This window comes from Rhipicephalus microplus, chromosome X, assembly GCF_043290135.1.
Source record: "Rhipicephalus microplus isolate Deutch F79 chromosome X, USDA_Rmic, whole genome shotgun sequence".
NCBI classification, from domain to species: Eukaryota; Metazoa; Arthropoda; class Arachnida; order Ixodida; family Ixodidae; genus Rhipicephalus; species Rhipicephalus microplus.
In genome coordinates, this window is record NC_134710.1 from 328521767 (window position 1) to 328535313 (window position 13547).

Below are 13547 nucleotides of genomic sequence, written 5' to 3' on the forward strand. Positions count from 1 at the left end.
CATCATCATCCAGTTAAATCCAGACACACAGACCATAATCCTAACTACTAGATTACTGTACCCATCCTGACTGCAATAGAAAGAAAAAAGAAGGGCGAGGGGACAGTGGCTGTACAATTTTCTGGCATTCTATTACGTACAGCACACTTTTTGAGCCACTTTGGCGCAGCACACTTTTGCTATGCGGTAAAGTGTACTCGCTGTCACAGGAGACAGCAAAATTTTTTCTTCATTACTCATGCATACATAAGCCATATAGTAACGAGTACCGAACTTTAGAATTTTCTTTTCAAAGGTGAATGCAGACAAAACTTCGCCAGTGGTCGTGCACTTATCACTTATCTCAGGAACCAGAATGCCGGTGACTGTACCGGTATCGTAGAATGTTTCCGATCGTCTATAAGCCAAAAAAATTACTGGCAATTATTGAGCGCGGTGTGAAACAATATTGTTACGGTTAGATTGAGTTTAACTATGTTTATTTACATACCGCTCATACCGTATCAATATAAACAAAACCATGCGTCGGTTCTCTTTCTTTGCCACTCTCTTTCGTTCTCACTTTACGAATCTCCCGAATTGCTAGGTGGCCCGTCAGATGGTTTGGCCGGCTCTGCAAATGCTAATGTGAACTGCCACATTGTTGGCACTGTGGGGCGATTCAGCCGACTGCTTCTTTTGAAATAGCAGTGCACTAATTAGCCTATGTTAATTAGTTTGTGCATGTATTTTAAGTGCAAAGCATTTCTTAGCGAACTTTAGTGACTTTGAGTGTATCTATCTATATAGCCGCTCACATTTGGGTGCTCGCGTGGTCACCCCCTTAACTTGGCATTAACTAAAATTAGCATGGGAGGGTAAGGTGGTTCGACGAATATGTCACGCTGGTCAAAACGTGAATGTAACATTCCCGTCACGTATGTCATCACACACTTCCCGCCAGACAGTGGCACACACCCACGGGCGAGTATGTGCTACTGATATGTGTGTATACACCACAGGTGATTGACACTTAGTATCTACCGAGGAACAACAAGAACACACATGGGCAATTTTAATGCACAAGCATTAAGAAATACCTGACATCAGTAGCGTAGACCCGACGAACGCAAAGAATAAATGTAAGGGTCCTAGCTGGAATCGCACCCAAGCATTCTGCGTGGCAATGAAGCATTCTACCACAGAGCTACACCAGGGACGCTATGCAGGATCAGCCGAGTTTCGCGAAACTCGGGATCTCCCCGAGCTCTAAGGACACCTCCTCATGAATAAGCCAACAGTACGAAGACATCGAATCCACTCCCAGGGTGCTGAGTTTCATTGGTTACGATGAAACCAGTCATCGCGTCAAGGACAGTTGACTAAGTTAGGCGGTGTTCTCAAACCAGAGGCGTCTTCTTACATTTGTTTGTCGCTCCACTGAATGCAGAAGTGCACCCTATCACGACTGGGGACTAGCAGTGCAAGAAACGCCCATCAGCTGAGCTCTCTCAAGCGGTGCTCGTCGACGAGAATGCTGTCCGTGTTCCACAAGAGCACGGGAACACTCCCAAGTGCACTGCAAGGAACGCGCACCAGCGTGCCAGTGACACGCGGTCCGGGTCGCACAGGAATGCTGTAAAACACAGTCGGCGTTTCAGGAGAAGTGTGTGTACGGGCACAGAGGGCGATAAAAAGCGCATCGTATGTGCGCAGGGGTGCTCTCTCGCTTTGGCCACGCAGCGTTCACCGCATCAAACGCTTGACAGTCACACCATAGAGTAAATGGTCACACTGGCACCATCACAGTCACAACTTGATTGCGCAGACTACGTGCATAACATGACAAGAAGTTTATTTAGGTCCTGGGGGACAGATATTTAGAGGAGCCATAAGCCTCCCACCATATCAAGTCTGTGGCTCTACCCACAATGGGACCGGAAGTCGAATTTTAATCGTGATGTCGTGGGTCCTCTGTACGGCCTGGAGTTGTGTGTGAAGGCTGGTGCCCTTCAAAGATGCATCCCATTGATCTTTCGTGACGGGCGAAAATACGGTTAGGGCTGGGCACAGCCAGAGCATAGGATGAAAAGAACACAAGCCGTGGCCACATTTTGGGCACAACTGCAAATGGTGGGGGTCTATCCGGTTAAGGAATCGGAGAGTAGGATACAAAGAGAAATAATAAACTTTCTTTTTATTCCATAAAAGGTTTCTGGGCAAGTGGTTGGGTCCTCAGTCTAGGGCTCCACTGGTCTTTGCGGCTCGCTGGACCAGGTCGAGCAAAGCCTGCTGACTTTCTGGCTTTCTCGATCCTTGCTAGCAAGCCAGGTATCCTACAGCCTCGGTCGATTTGTTGCCCCTAAAAGGGGAGAATTGACATTTTGGGGCCATGATTTGCATTCCCACGTAATGTGTGCGAGAGTTGGCTGTTCGCCACACCACGGACAGCTTCGTGCATATACTGTGGGATTTATGTAGTATTTTCTTTGTAAGCGTGGGTATGTGTTGGTGTGTACTCGACGCCAATTTCGCGCCTGTTCTCTGGTAAGATCCGGATGGGGATGACTGTATCTTTTTTGTTCTCCTCTTTGGTTTTCGAGGATATCGCGTGGAGTTATTGAGGGTTCCTTGAGGGTTGCGACCGGTGCTTGGATGCTTATTTCACGAGCAAGCCGGTCGGCCCTTTCGTTGCCCTCAAGTCCCACATGTGCGGGGCACCCAAGTATTGCATGCTTATTTTGTAGTTGCATTCCTAGAATTCTCATAGCTGCCCTGAAACATACGGCAGGTTGATTGAAGGTCGGTAATCACAAGGGCTGAGTCTCCTTTTTGTTCAGCGCATCAGATCGCCAAAGCATGCGCCGCCGTTTTGGCCATGCTGACGGACGGGGTTTTAATCGACACTGCTATAGTTATAGTTCCGCTGGTCGCAACAATCATGTAACTATTGCCTTGCAGTCTACAGGCATCTGGGTAGAAGACGGTTGAGTTGTTACCGTAATGCTTTTGTAGTGTTCTTGCTCTGGCTTGCCGCCTGCCACTAAGCACACACGCACGCAGAAGTAAAGAATAGGGAGTTTTAGAATAATGTTTGCGGGCGTTGCGAGCATAATGGGCGCTATATGAGTTTTACAGGTTTTTCCACCCAATTTAATCCAAGCGACAGTGAAATTAATCTAGGTGCCAGTCAATTTAATCTAGCTGGCACTCAAATTAATTCAGGTGCCATTCATTTTAATCTAAGTGCCAATAAAATTAATCCAACTGCCAGCCAATTTAATCCAGACACCAGAGAATTTAATCCTGACGGCATCATGACTTCAAAGCGACTCAGAATTTTCGGGAACCCGTGGAGTGAACAGCTTCAGAGTGAATTTAGGAGGAGATATTATCAAGATGCGTAAAATAAATAATGAATGAGTCACTAGTGACACAATGTGACTCGTGTTACTTCATTGCGCCTATCACCTGCATTCGCACTATTCACACCTTCGACGTGCATATCAAAGGAAATGCCGTCCACACTGTAATAACTTGATACCTGTTGCCCAGGCCAATGATCTGATCACTAGTGACTCAGGTGACGCCATCACGCATATCACCCACGCACGCACTGTCCTAACCTTCCGTCATGCATATCAAACGAAACATCTTTGAAAGAGCAATAACTTGAATTCTGTCACTCGGCCTAGTGATGTGATCACTAGTGACTCGCGTGACGACATCACACCTAACACCCACGCAAGCACTCTCTAACCTACCTTCATGCATATCAAACAAAACGTCTTTGAAAGGGTAATAACTTGAACGCTGTCACTCGACCTAGTGACCTGATCACTAGTGGCTCGCGTGATGTCATCACGTCTATCACACACGCACGTGCTGTCCTAACCTTCCTTCATGCATATCAAATGTATTGTCCTTGAGAGGGTAATAACTTGAACACTGCCACTCGGCCTAGTGACCTGATCTCTAGTGACTCGCGTGACGTCATCACGCCTATCGCACAAGCACGCACTGTCCTAACCTGTCTTCATGCATATCAAACGAAACGTTTTTGAGAGGGTAATAATTTCAACGCTGTCACTCGGCCTAGTGACGTGATCACTAGTGACTCGCGCGACGTTATCACACCTGACACCCGCGCAAGCACTCTCTAACCTGCCTTCAGGCATATTACACCAAACGTCCTTGAGAAAGTAATAACTTGAAATCTATCACTAGGCCTAGTGACGTAATCACTAGTGACTCACTTCACATTATCACGCCTATCACAAACACACGCGCTGTCCTAACCTGCCTTCATGCATATCAAACGAAATGTCTTTGAGAGAGTAATAACTTGAAGGCCGTCGCAGGCAGCATCTGCTAGTAAAAAACTGACTGCTCGCGCTGTACAGCCGTTCACCAGCAAACTCGTATATGAAGCAACCGGATCACACATTTCGAATTCAGTCAAGGGCGTCTTTGCATGGCTTTTGCTTGACTTGACGCTTTGCTTGACTCGAGTAGATGCAATGGAAGCAACAGTACCTTTAACCAGTACTGATTTGGCGTCTTTGCATTGCTTTTGCTTGACTCGAGTATATGCGATGAAAGCAACAGTACCTTTAACCAGTGGTGGCGTACAACCCGACATCAGCGTCCCATCACTTGTTGAAGGCAACACTTCTCCGTCATTCAATAAATAAAAATAATTAAGGCAAAATAACAATTAAGCATTTCCAAACCAAACCCAATTACGCCGGGTTCGCCGTGGACACGGCGGACCCAGCGCAACCATGGCACTTAGGTGTATGTTCTGCCTCATGCAGGGCATTCTCAGATTCTCCCAACAGCAGACTGTGTATGAGCGATGCGGACCAATGGATGCCAATGCGTCATCCTATAGAGCCATTGTCACTAAATGATAAGGCAAGCACGTCAGCGCAACTTACTGCGCACAGCACAAGAGGCCGTTTATGGGTGCGCAACGCAGAGCCACTTAATCGTTGGACGTTGCTATAAAAAGATCACCGCAAGCCTTCGACCTTTGTAGGCACGGCAGACCCGGCGCAACCATCGCACTTACGTCTATATTTTGCCCCGTGCAGGTCATTCTCGGATTCTCTATATTCCCAACAGCAGACTGTCTACGAATCGGCAAACTGTGTTTCAGCCATGCGAACCAACGGATGCCAATGCGTCATCCTATGGGGCCATTGTCACTAAATGATATGGCAAGCATGACAGTGCAACTTACCGCGCACTGCACAGGAGGCCGTCTATGGGTAGCTACCTGTGCGCAGCGCAAAGCCACTTTATCGCTGGACATCGCTATAAAAGGATCATCGCAAGCCTTCGACCTTCGTGGGCACGGCAGACCCGGTATGACCATGGCACTAAAGTCTATCTTCTGCCTCATGCAAGTTAGTTCCAACATGGCTTCATTTCGTAGCGATTTTCGCTGTATTTTGGTCTTGGCGTGCCCTCGGCATTGTCGGAATATAGCATATTGCCGCATTGAATATGCAGCATCAAGAGAACAACGAAGAATACGCGCAGCGAGAGAAGACGACGAGGTTCTCTTCCGATCAGTTTGCCAGTGTTCTGGTACAATTAAAGTGAGTTCCCTGGATTCGACTGCTGCTGTTTCTGCATTGTGACACTGGTGGAGGCACTGGGTACATGTTCGGGACGCCTGACAACAGCCCCGCATCTGGTCAAAAAAGACTTCCGCGCATCGACACCCCCGTTCATCGCAGCAGCCGGCTCCTGTTAGGCCTCAGCCCGGAGTTTGGTCCATTGCCGGAAAGCGTGACTGTGCCAGAAAGCATGGCGGCGCCTGGAAGCACTGGCCCCAACATGTCCAGCCCAAGCACGGCACAGGTGACTGTTTTGAACCCTCGACTTCCGGTTGACTTTCACGGAAACGCATGAGGATGCACATGACTGGCTCGAGGAATTCGAGCACACAGCGAATGTTAACGGTTGGAACACCACACAGAAATAGGGCTACGTTTATTTTCCGCTTCAAGACGGAGCCCTAACGTGGTTCACGAATCGCGTGTGGTCGTCTTGGGACGAGTTCCGGCAGAAGTTTCTCGACACGTTCGCGAGCACTGAAAGACGAGAAATCGCACAGAGTCTCCTCGAGTCACAGATTCAGAAACCAAATGAATCCGTTACGATAATTGTTGAGGACATGGCGCGGCTATTTCGTCGAGCAGATCCTAATATGCTCGAAGCGAAAAAGGTTAGCCACCTCATGCGGGGTGTTAAGGAGCAGCTCTTCGCTGGTCTCGTACGAAACACGCCTACAAGTGTGGAGAAATTCTCCAAAGAGGCGACATCTATCGAACGCGCACTGCATCTACGTTATCGCCAGTATGACCGCCCAACTCACAGTGCACCGATGAGCGTGGCAGCCACGACCACAGCAACAACACCCGACGAAGGTTCTTTGCGCCAACTAATATGAGAAAACGTACAAGAAGAGGTCAAGAAGCTCGTCGCCAAACCGAATGACTGTGCGATCACCTCAGTAAGGGAAGTTGTACGCCAGGAGATCAGGCAAGCGCTCTCGCTTCCTGAGCCGAACACGAGCACTCCCAGGGCAAGCTATGCAGACGTAGTCCGCCGACAGCCAGCAAACGTGCCAACACCACATCAGTACCACCAGCAACATCCGCCGACAGCGCCTTGGTACTACAGAGAAACTTCGATGCCGAGGCGGCCACCACTTCGCAAAACTGACATCTGGCGCACCCCTGATCATAGGCCCCTGTGCTTTCACTGTGGGGAAGCAGGCCACATCGTTCGGTATTGCCCGTATTGCGCCGCAGGGTACCAAGGGTTTCCTTCTACGGTTCCTCGGCGCCATTTCAATGGAACACCTGACGTCGACACAAGTGTTATGACCCCGCGGGATGTTCCTCTTGGGTTTCGGTCACGCTCACCCTCTCCTGGGCATTATTCTCCATCCTCTAGACGGAGCACCACTGACATGCCAAGAGGGAGATCTCCTAGTCCACGCCAGGGAAACTAAAAGCAGCGACCTCAGGGGGAAGGACGCGAATCGTTGAAGTGCTGAGAATCCCCCATTACTGCCGAGCAAAGAGAGACACATTTTCAATGAATCGACGAAAGATGGGGTTGTTACTGCCGAAGTTGCGATTACGATTGACGGACATGACGTCATGGCATTGGTCGACACTGGCGCGGACTTCTCAATAATGAGTGAGAGTCTGGCAGACACGCTCAGGAAAGTTAGAATGGAATGGACAGGACCGCAGATTAGAGGAGCTGGAGGGCAGCTACTCACACCTACCGGAAAGTGCACCGCAAGAATGAAGATAGGGGATGCATCCTTCGTCGTAACTTTTGTTATCCTTTCTGAGTGTTGCAAACGGGCCATCTTGGGGATGGATTTCTTGCGTAAATATGGTGCCATCATCAATATTCCGGACGGTATACTGACCTTTTCAGCGGATCAAAGCGCAGCGCTACACCGAAAATCCCTACGAGTCATTGACGATGTGACCGTACCTCCGTTATCGTGCCGCCTTGTTTCAGTCATGTGCAGCGAGCAGAATACTGGAGAAGGAATCGCTGAACAAGTATTGACGCTCCTACTCTCTCGCGGTGTTTCAATCGCCAGAAGTATCGTCAATGTTGTGTGCGGCGAAGCAGAGGTTCTGTTGACGAACTTTACCAACGAGCGACCACACATTACACAAGGCACTACAGTTGCCTACTTCGACGAGATCACCGAAATTGGCAAGTGCTGTGTAGTACAACAGGACGAGCCGCAAGCCACGTCAGCCCCATTACCTACTGGCGTAAACTAGGATTTGTCATCAGCGCAGAGACAGCGTCTAGTAGATCTTCTTCACCAGTTCAAAGACTGTTTTTCATCGACCTCGAGGGTCAGTCAAACGCCACTGACGAAGCATCGGATAATAACGGAGGAGACGGCAAGGCCAATACGACAGAATTCATACCGCGTAGCACAGAAAGAGCGTGAAGTAATCCAGGAACAAGTGAAGAAAATGCTCGATGATGATGTCATCCAGCCGTCAAGAAGTCCTTGGGCATCGCCGGTAGTGCTGGTTAAAAAGCAAGACGGAAGCTTGCCATTTTGTGTCGACTACCGCAAGCTGAACCGTGTGACAAAGAAAGACGTATACCCATTACCGCGCATCGATGATTCACTCGACAGGCTGAGGTATGCACGCTACTTTTCGTCAATGGACCTCAAAAGTGGGTATTGGCAAATTGAGGTCGACGAGCGAGATAGAGAAAAAACGGCTTTTGTAACCCCTGACGGGTTTTATGAATTTAAAGTCTTGCCATTCGGATTGTGCTCAGCCCCCGCTACATTTCAGAGACTGACGGATACCATTCTGTCAGGCCTTAAGTGGCAGACATGTCTGGTCTATCTGGACGACGTCATTGTTTTTTCAAAAGCATTTGAGGAACACCTGAGCAGGCTGCTGTCGGTATTCAGGGCAATAAGGTCTGCTGGCCTGACACTGAAACCCGAGAAGTGTCAGTTCGGTTTCAAAGAGCTTCAATTTTTAGGCCATGTGGTGAGCCATGAAGGTGTTCGACCTGATCCCGATAAGATTGCGACCGTCAGAAAATTTCCGGTACCAAAAGACAAGAAAGCAGTCAGGCATTTCCTTGGCTTATGCGCATACTACCGAAAATTTATTGCCAATTTCTCCCTCATAGCCTCGCCGTTAACACGACTCACAAGAGAAGACGTTTCGTTCACATGGGGCGACGATCAACAGGTGGTATTTGACGATCTCCGACAACGCCTGCAGACCCCACCTGTGCTTGCTCACTTTGATGAGGATGCTCCTGCCATGGTCCATACAGATGCCAGCAACGTGGGTTTAGGCGCTGTACTCGTCCAGTGGCAAGACTCAGCCGAGCGTGTGACCGCATATGCTAGTAGGACGCTTTCCCGCGCCGAGTCCAACTACTCCACAACAGAAAAAAAGTGTCTTGCGGTCGTATGGGCGGTTATAAAGTTTCGTCCGTACCTCTATGGTCGTTCCTTCCACGTAGTCAGCGACCATCATTCCCTCTGCTGGCTGACCAACTTGAAAGACCCGTCTGGTCGGCTCGCACGGTGGAGCTTACGCCTTCAAGAGTTTGATATGACGACCGTGTATAAGTCCGGACGGCAGCACGCCGACGCCGATTGCTTATCAAGGTCACCGATAAAGCACGACGATGACACAGAAGATGACAGCATGGCGTTTGTAGGAGTCGTTGACACCACTACGATTTCGCGCAAGCAGAAAGAAGACAGTGAGTTGCTTCCTCTTATTGAATTTTTGAATGGCCGGACAACAACCGTTCCTAGAAGATTTGCAAGGAGCCTGCCGTCATTCTGCTTACGTAGTGGTGTTCTCTATAAGAAGAACTTTTCTCCCAGAGGAAGCAGCCACCTACTTGTCGTTCCGACGTCACTTCGTGAGGAGATACTTTGTGCTTGCCACAATGAGCCAATGTCCGGTCATCTTGAATACACACGCACATTGGCCAGAATCCAACAGAAATACTACTGGCCAAGACTTCCAGCTATTGTGAAGCATTACGTGCGCACGTGCCTCGATTGCTAACGACGAAAATCGCCACCGTTAAAACCAGCTGGACTATTACAACCAATTCAAGTGCCCACGGTACCTTTTGCCCAAATTGGAATGAATCTCCTTGGACCATATCCAACTTCCCATGCTGGCAAGAAGTGTGTAATAGTCGCCACTGATTATCTTACGCACTATGCGGAAACAAAGGCTTTGTCAAGTGGCACCGCCGTTGAAACCGCACGATTCTTCGTAGAAAATATCGTCCTGAGGCACGGTGCTTCAACAATCATAATAACGGATCGAGGTGCCGCTTTCACGGCCGCGCTCCTTAAGACAGTGCTTGAGCTCAGTGGAACAGCCCATCGGAAAACCACTTCCTATCATCCACAAACCAACGGCTTAACAGAACGCCTGAACAAGACTATTGCCGACATGTTGAGTATGTACGTTGACGTGGATCATAAGAACTGGGACGACATTCTACCGTACATCACGTTCGCCTATAATACAGCGCAGCAAAAAACTACACGAAGAACACCGTTCAGTCTCCTTCATGGCCGTGAAGTGACGACGATGCTTGACGCCATGTTACTGCACGACTGCAATGACATCGATTTGGACGCTGCATTTTTTATCCAACGAGCAGAAGAAGCGAGGCAGCTTGCGCACGTCCGAATCACCCAGCAGCAAGATTATGACGCCCAACGTTATAATCTGCGACACCCACATGTCGTCTATCGGGCCAACGACAGTCTGGGTATGAAGTCCTATCCGCCGCCGGGGACTGTCTGAAAAATTGCTGAAGAAGTATTTTGGCCCCTACACAGTTTTACAACGCCTGAGCGACGTTAATTACGTGGTCGTTCCTGACAGCCCCTCGACAACTCGCCAGCAAAAACCAGAAATTGTGCACGTTGTGCGAATTAAGCCCTACTTTTCGGACTGATTTACACCAAACATCTACTACACCGTCTTTTGTAGAAGAGCATCGGGACGCTGCTCTCTGGTGGGGGGCAAATGCCACATTGAATATGCAGCATCAAGATAACAACGAAGAACACGCGCAGCGAGAGAAGACAACGAAGTTCTCTTCCGATCAGTTTGCCAGTGTTCTGGTACAATTAAAGTGAGTTCCCTGGATTCGACTGCTGCTGTTTCTGCATTGTGACAATATGAGTGTTTTCTTGCTTGTCGGTTGATTTTGTGCGGTGATGCGGAAACAAACCCTGGCCCCACTCAGAAAGAACTATATGAAGAAATGCTAAGTGGCCAAGCGAAAATTCACGATGACGTGCTTGAACTAATGAAACAGTTTATTGAATTGAAATATATGGTACATGATGTCATTACGGCATAAAAAGACTCCCAGGAACGCAGCATTCCCGTTCACAGGGTAAAGGTGAAAAATACGTTAAAATGACAGGAACACATTATAAACTTTCAAAACAAAAAGCTTACCGACCTTGAAGACTGTTCCAGATGGTAAAATTTCATTATTTATGGGATTTCCGAATGCCCTACTGAAACTGATGTAACCCTGAAAGAAAAAGTGGTTAAGGAAATATTCACAGAAAAGCTTGGTGTGAAATGTGATTCCATCGGACGCATTCACCGAATAGGAACACAAACTAGTAAAAGACCCACCGTCCTTCACGTTCAAGATGTCAATTAAAAGAAAGTAATATTAGAAAATGCCAAAAAACTGAAAGGATCTATAGTATCTGATGTGTTCAGAACGATTATTCACAATTGACACTTAAGAAACGAAAATTGCTGTGAGACAGCGCTTTGAAAGAAAAGTGACAAGCAAAAAAAAGTGTTCTTAGTGTATGACAGGCTTATAGTTGATAAAGATACATTTTATTGGGATGAATTGCAAAACAGGCGAATAAAAGAGAAGACCGTCAATCTTCCAAACCACACTCGTGACCTATGCCAGCACCAGGTAACAAACAGTTAAGGCTTCTAAATATTAATACCCGAAGCGTTGCGAATAAAACTGAAGCATTCGAAGTGCTTCTGCTGCAGCATGATCCACATATTACAGTTGTTACTGAGACTTGGCTACACGAGCGTTTGCCTGATGATGTCTCCCCCCCCACTCGTCCTACACTGCTTTTTCGTGAGGACAGACGTGCTATGGGAGGAGGGGTGGCTATATTGGTGCCGATGCTGTTTTGTTGGATGATCTTGTTGACTTATATGCTTATGTATTAGGGCTAGATGCTGGGGTCATAGTCTTGTTGTAATTGGGTTGTACAGAACCACAGACGTTACTCCAAAATCCAAAATACCTTTGCCCACTGAAAAATTGTATGGACAAATTTGAAAATAAAAAGGTAGATTGGTGACTTGAACCTAGCTGGAATAGACTGCGAGCGCCTTGACGCTGGCATTAACACTTCAAAACATGTTAACATAGTGTTCGACATTATGCTTATACATGACCTATTGGAGGTAGTACACGTACTCACGTGCGTACAAGGTGATTCGGCTTCAATATTAGATGTGTTTCTGAACCGCAATTTCTCTGAACATACAGTAGAGGTGGGACAAGGTTTTTCTGATCATATTTATGTCTTCGCTTCTTTTCCTCTAGCTCCAGTAACTGGCCATAAAAACAGTATTTCGCTGCTTTTTCAAGAGCTAATGATGTAGACATAATCGAACACATGAAAACATGCCTTACCGATTTTGATTACACCGAAGTTAGTGTGCTCTGGAGACGACTCAAACAAATGTGTCATTTTTGCTTAGATAATTTTGTGCCTTCCAAAAAAATTAATAAACAGACACCTTAGATAACTCTAAACATCAAAGCGCAAAGTTAAGCAACTGAAAAAAAGGTGGCCACAGCTGATTTGATACACGATGCACACAACAGCCTCGCTCAAGCTGTGAACAACTCTAGAAAGTATTGCTTTAAAACCGTATTGCCTAACTTTATTGCAAATGACCCCAGTAAATAATGGAATTTTATCTGTGAAGAGACAAAACCGGTATCGCAAATATAAATTGATGGAACCAACGTGACCGATCAGAAAGACATTGCTTGGCATTTTAATCAATATTTCCAGAGTGTGTTCAACACTTCCGATTTCAACTGTATATCTAATGCGACAGCCTTTCTTTATGATGAAGCACTCTCTATATTTTATCCCAGTGTGGTATCTATGCTGCTAAATATGGAAAATCGGACGTCTTTTGGCACTGATAATATACTGAATGTATTTCTAGGACCATATGCTTTATCTCTAGCAAAGTTCTTGGGAATTATTTTTCCCTGTTCTTTGTTGTCTTCCCAACTGCCCAGTGACTGGAGGACAGCCCATGTTGTACCAATTTTTAAGTAGAGAGACCATTAAGCACTAGGAAATTACCGTCCAATCTCGCTAAGTTCACAATGTTGCAAAATTATCGAACACATAGCTACTATGGTATGATCAAGTTTCTTGAAGAACACTGAAACATTTGTGTTTGCTGAAACATTAGTATTATTTGTGTTTGCTGAAACATTAGCATTTGTGTTTGCTAAAACAAGTGTTCGCTGAAACATTAGTATTATTTTTATTGTTGCACACGTGTACTCCACTCCCCTCTAGAATGCCAAGGCACTTGACTGAATTTCAGGTTTCAGATAAACGAATAAATGAACAAAAGCCTAAGCACATCCAAACATCATAAAAACTGTGTATCAATCACGTAATGAAACTTGCACATTCTAGTTTCACAAGTGGCTTGTCTGCACCATCACCATCACGAGCAACATGACTATGCTATTTGCAGGATACAAGCCACTCCCATGTTTCTCCAATCAGGCCGGTCTTGTGCATATACTACACCCACGTTAACCCCTAAAACTTGGGAATCTCATCTGCCCCTTCAACTGTAGCACTTGCCTTCTGTTACAATCCATGCTGTTCCTTTTCATGGCCACCAGTTTTCTGGCCTTCTCGCTGCATTCTTATTTTTAACTAAAAT